This window comes from Cetorhinus maximus, chromosome 15 (assembly GCF_964194155.1).
Source record: "Cetorhinus maximus chromosome 15, sCetMax3.hap1.1, whole genome shotgun sequence".
In the NCBI taxonomy this organism is placed as follows: Eukaryota; Metazoa; Chordata; class Chondrichthyes; order Lamniformes; family Cetorhinidae; genus Cetorhinus; species Cetorhinus maximus.
The window spans coordinates 80,701,092-80,707,091 of NC_135893.1; the positions used below are offsets into that span (position 1 = coordinate 80,701,092).

The 6,000-nt window shown below is 54.9% G+C and overlaps 1 protein-coding gene across 1 annotated transcript in view; it reads right to left on the minus strand.

The window, feature by feature from the left end:
* LOC144690862 (netrin-3-like) overlaps nucleotides 1–5,248 on the minus strand; it is a 228,483-nt gene extending 223,235 nt beyond the window's left edge. The window contains exon 1 of the mRNA XM_078558711.1: nucleotides 5,103–5,248. The gene's annotated coding sequence lies outside the window, so the exon portion shown is untranslated. The remainder of the gene's footprint in view (nucleotides 1–5,102) is intronic.
* Nucleotides 5,249–6,000: the final 752 nt, after the last annotated feature.

A 6,000-nucleotide genomic window follows, 5' to 3' on the forward strand; every position in this document is an offset into this window, starting at 1 on the left:
GTAGGACAGCGCGCTGCAGGCAGTGTAGGACAGCGCACTGCAGGCAGTGTAAGACAGGCGCACTGCAGGCAGTGTAGGATAGGCGCACTGCAGGCAGTGTAGGATAGGCGTACTGCAGGCAGTGTAAGACAGGTGCACCGCAGGCAGTGTAAGACAGGTGCACTGCAGGCAGTGTAAGACAGGTGCATTGTAGGTGCTGTAGGGCAGGTGCACTGGAGACGGTGTAGGTCAGGTGCACTGGAAGTTGTGTAGGCCAAGTGCAGTGTAAGCAGTGTAGGCCAGATGCACTGGAGGCAGTATATGCTAGGTGCACTGGAGGCAGTGTATGCAAGGTGCACTGGAGGCAATGTAGGCCAGGTACACTGTAGACAGTGTAGACTGTAGACAGTGTTGGACAAGTGCACAGTAAGGAATGTAGGACAATTGCAGTGTAGGAAAGTTGAACTGTAGGTGATGTAGAACAGGTGCACTGTAGGCACTGTGGGACAGGAACATTGCAGATAGTGTAGGACAGGTGCACAGCAGGCAGGGCAGGACAGCTGCACCATAGGTAGTGTATGACAGGTGCAATGTAGGTGGTGCAGAATAGGTGCACTGTAGGCAGTGTAGGACCATTTCACTGTAGGTGCTATAGAACAGGTACACTGCAGGTGCTGTAGGACAGGTGCACTGTAGGTGCTGTAGGACCAGTGGATTGTAGGTTATGTAAGAAGATACACCATAGGCAGTGTAGGACCAGTGCTGCATTGACAGTGTAGAGCATGTGCACTGAAGGCAGTGTTGGACAAGTGCACAGCAAGGAATGTAGAACAGTTGCACTGTAGGACAGGTGCACTGCAGGCAGTGTAGGACAGATACACTGCAGGAAGTGTAGGACAGGTGCACCGCAGGCAGTGTAGGACAGGTGCATCATAGGCAGTGCATGACAGGTGCACTGCAGGAAGTGTAGGACAGGTGCACTATTGGTGGTATAGCACAGGTGCACTGCAGGCAGTACAGGACATGTGCACCACAGGCAGTGTAGGACAGGTGCACTGCAGGAAGTGTAGGACAGGTGCACAATAGGTGGTATAGCACAGGTGCACTGCAGGCAGTGTAGGACAGGTGCACTGTAGGTGGCACGGAACAGGTGCACTGCAGGCAGTGTAGGACAGGTTCACTGTAGGTAGTATAGAACAGGTGCACTGCAGGCAGTGTAGGACTGTTGTAATGTAGATGCTATAGTACAAGTGCACTGTCGGTGCTACAGGGCCAGTGCACTGTAGCCTATGAAATAATATGCACCATAGGCAGCGTAGGACAGGTGCACTTAGGATAGGTGCACAGCAGGCAGTGTAGGACAGGTGCACTTAGGATAGGTGCACTGCAGGCAGTATAGGACAAGTGCATTCTAGGCTGTGTGACACATGTGCACTGTAGGTGGTGTGAGACAAGTGCACTGTAGGCCATGTGAGACAGGTGCACTTAGGACAGGTGCACTGCAGGCAGTGTAGGACAAGTGCACTGCAGGCAGTGTAGGACTGGTGCGCTGCAGGCAGTGTAGGACTGGTGTGCTGCAGGCAGTGTAGGGCAGGTGCACTGTAGGCGGTGTAGGACAGGTGCACTGCAAGCAGTGTAGGGAAGGTGCACCACAGGCAGTGTGGGGCAGGTGCAGTCTAGGCTGTGTGACACGTGCACTGTAGATGGTGTGGAACAGGTGCATTGTAGGCTGACTGGGACAGGTGCACTGTAGGCCGCATGAGACAGGTGCACTGTAGGCAGTGTAGGATAGGTGCACTGCAGGCAGTGTAGGACAGGTGCACCGCAGGCAGTGTGGGACAGGTGCACTGTAGGTGGTGTGGGACAGGTGCACTGTAGGCCATGTGAGACAGGTGCACTGTAGGCGGTGTAGGACAGGTGCACTGCAGGCAGTGAAGGACAGGTGCGCTCTAGGCTGTGTGACACAGGTGCACTGCAGGCAGTGTAGGACAGGTGCACTCTAGACTGTGTGACACAGGTGCACTGCAGGCAGTGTAGGACAGGTGCACTCTAGACTGTGTGACACAGGTGCACTGCAGGCAGTGTAGGACAGGTGCATTCTAGGCTGTGTGACACAGGTGCACTGCAGGCAGTGTAGGACAGGTGCGCTCTAGGCTTTGTGACACAGGTGCACTGTAGGTGGTGTGTGACAGGTGCACTGTAGGCGGTGTGGGACAGAGTGGATAGAGTGAACGTTTAAAGTGATGAATGGGATGCCAGCCAAATGGGCTTCTTTGTCCTGCCTGGTTTAGAGCTTCATGAATGTTGGCACTGAGCTCATCCAGGCAAGTGATCTTGTGCCATGTCGATGGTGGGCAGCCTTTCACAAGTCAGAAGGCGAGTTACTTGCCACAGAATTTTCAGCCTTTGACCTGCTCTTGTAGCTACAGTATTTATATGGCTAGTCTAGTTCAATTTCTGGTCAATAATAACCCCCAGGATGTTGTTAGTGGGGGATTCACCAAGTGCTCCTTGCAGAACCTAAACTGAGCATTGGTGAGTAGTAGACAGTGCTGAACAGTTGCAGTGCAAGCAGCATTTCAGTATTGTGGTGCTGGCTGACTGGTGATGTCTGTCTAGGGTATGAAAAATAGTGGACTTCATCTGTTTTACTGATTATAATTCCAACTCTTCAGCAGCCTTATGTCAATCTTTTTCCTGACAATATTTTGAACATTTAACAATCTTCAGATTGTTGATATTTTTAAAAGTGGAAGGCATGTGATTGAAAACTTGATTAAGCACTAGAAATAGTTGGATTAAAGAAGTGAAAAGGAAGGGGCCAGAATATAGTGTCTGTGTGAAGCATTTCCCACCCATGAACCGCAGTCTGGATATAACTAGTGGCTCCCATTAGAATAGCGGTTTCAACACCCTGCAAACACCAGCTACACTGAAGATTTCATCCTTACTTGGAAGCAGAGGGAAAAAGGGAATCTGGAACTTACAGTTAATATTTCACAAGATTAACGTGTGAGCGGTTAAATCTGCAACGAAGGTCAAATCCCACATGAAGCAAGAGGTTTCGGAAATAAAGATAAACAGAAAATATTATAACCAGTTAGCAAGAAAATAAGTGCGACCGACCCGTAACCAGTTTACTGGGGCGGCAAAACTAACAATAACCCGCACTGAGGGGTAACTCCAGCCCGGGACCCGCTCTGAGGGGTAACTCCAGAGCTGAGGGGTAACTCCAGCACGGGACACGCACTGAGGGGTAACTCCAGCCCGGGACCCGCTCTGAGGGGTAACTCCAGAGCTGAGGGGCAACTCCAGCCCGGGACCCGCACTGAGGGGTAACTCCAGCCCGGGACCCGCACTGAGGGGTAACTCCAGCCCGGGACCCACACTGAGGGGTAACTCCAGAGCTGAGGGGTGACTCCAGCACGGGACCCGTACTGAGGGGTAACTCCAGAGCTGAGGGGTAACTCCAGCACGGGACCCGCACTGAAGGGTATCTCCAGCCCGGGACCCGCACTGAGGGGTATCTCCAGCACGGGACCCGCACTGAGGGGTCACTCCAGCCCGGGACCCGCACTCTGAGGGGTCACTCCAGCCCGGGACCCGCACTCTGAGGGGTCACTCCAGCCCGGGACCCGCACTCTGAGGGGTCACTCCAGCCCGGGACCCGCACTCTGAGGGGTCACTCCAGCCCGGGAACCGCACTCTGAGGGGTCACTCCAGCCTGAGACCCGCTCTGAGGGATAAATCCAGCCCGGGACCCGCACTCTGAGGGGTCACTCCAGCCCGGGACCCGCTCTGAGGGGTAATTCCAGCACGGGACCCGCTCTGAGGGATAAATCCAGCCCGGGGCCCGCACTGAGGGGTAAATCCAGCCCGGGACTTGCACTGAGGGGTAAATCCAGCACGGGACCCGCTCTGAGGGATAACTCCAGCACGGGACCCGCACTGAGGGGTAATTCCAGCACGGGACCCGCACTGAGGGGTAACTCCAGCACGGGACCCGCACTGAGGGGTAACTCCAGCACGGGACCCGCACTGAGGGGTAACTCCTGCACGGGACCCGCTCTGAGGGGTAATTCCAGCACGGGACCCGCACTGAGGGGTAACTCCAGCACGGGACCCGCACTGAGGGGTAACTCCAGCACGGGACCCGCACTGAGGGGTAACTCCAGCACGGGACCCGCACTGAGGGGTAACTCCAGCACGGGACCCGCACTGAGGGGTAACTCCAGCACGGGACCCGCACTGAGGGGTAACTCCAGCACGGGACCCGCACTGAGGGGTAACTCCAGCACGGGACCCGCACTGAGGGGTAACTCCAGCACGGGACCCGCACTGAGGGGTAACTCCAGCACGGGACCCGCACTGAGGGGTAACTCCAGCACGGGACCCGCACTGAGGGGTAACTCCAGCCCGTGACCCGCACTGAGGGGTAACTCCAGCACGGGACCCGCTCTGAGGGGTAACTCCAGCCCGTGACCCGCACTGAGGGGTAACTCCAGCCCGTGACCCGCACTGAGGGGTAACTCCACTGATCCACTGGGATTCCCGGGTGAGTGAGGACCGCTCGGCTGCCCAGAGCCGCACCTGCCGCCCGGAGCAGATCTCACTTTCAGTCGCTCCGCATTCCCGCACTCACACTGACTGGACCGAGAGAGACAGGAGGAAAGACGCCAGCTCATGACACAATGGGCCGCACAGGGCGCGATAGAAAAGGCAGGGAGTGAGAGAACAGATTGGGGAAGTGAGTTACTGACAGACAGAAAGGAGAGAAAGCAGGTTTGAGGGACTGATAGTGTGTGTGTGTGAGAGAGAAAGAGAGAGAGAGGGAGGGAAAGAGAGCAGGGCAGAATAACTGAGAAGGATGGAGGAATCAGACAGAGAAAGGGAGAGCAGAGATTAAAACAAAGAGCAGATGCTAAGAGGAGAGTAAATCGTAAGGGATTGAAAGCAGAGACTATTATTCGAGAGAATAACCTAGGGGAGGGAGAGAGGGCAGGTAAGAGAGACAGGAGATATTATCAGAGAGTAGCTCGGGTGGGAGGGAGGGAGGGAATGAGCAGGTACTGAGAAGAACCGAGAGTCTGGACCATCCTAATGGAGAGACTGTCAGAACTTACTGCAGTCCGAACTGAGAGTGGGAGCCGCTCTGTCTTCACTCCTTCCTGCAGCTTTTCGAGCTGCTCTGACCGGGGAGATAGTGATCGCCGATCCGGTTACCTCTGTCCCGTTCCTCGAGAGGGGAAACCACCTCCCAGCGCCGCGGAACCAATGAGAGAGGGACTGGCAGAAGCTAAATAATGAAATGAAACGGGCGGCGGAGACTAACACAAAGTGCTTAATGTTTCACAGCTTTAAAGGAATTAAAGAGGGGAGGAACTCAAAAAACCCATAATATGAAAGGCTGATGATGCCAAACCAGCAAATGAGAACCAGGTTTTAAAAACATCAAACCAGCGCACCAGCCTGGAACCGAGCTGGGCGGAGGGAGCCAGAGCCGGGCTGGCCGCCTGTCAACTACGGGACCCGTCAGCGGCTCAGCCCCGGGTGTAGGGCACACCTGCCGGAGAACGGCATCCCGGTCGTCCGCCGCCTGCGAATTGGCAGAAACTGGGGAATATCTGAAAGGGATTGACATCAATGAACATCTATATCTTGGATAGCACAATCTCATATCACACCTCACACTGTATCTCACACATATCCCCAGTTAGATCACATTACACATTCCACCTATTACCAGGGCACACGGTTGTTATACATGCACCGAGGGGTGGAAGCACTCAGCGGTGGTTCAGTGGGTAATAAGCTCCCGATAAATTAGAAGGTCATTGGTTCACATTCCACGCCAGGATTTGACCCCAAAATCCATGCTGAAACTCCAGTGCAGTGCTGAAGGAGAACTGCACTGTCGGAGGGGCAGTACTGAGGGACCGCTGCACAGTTGGAGGGTCAGTACTGAGGGAGCGCTGCACTGTCGGAGGATCAGTACTGAGGGAGTGCTGCGCTATCGAAGGG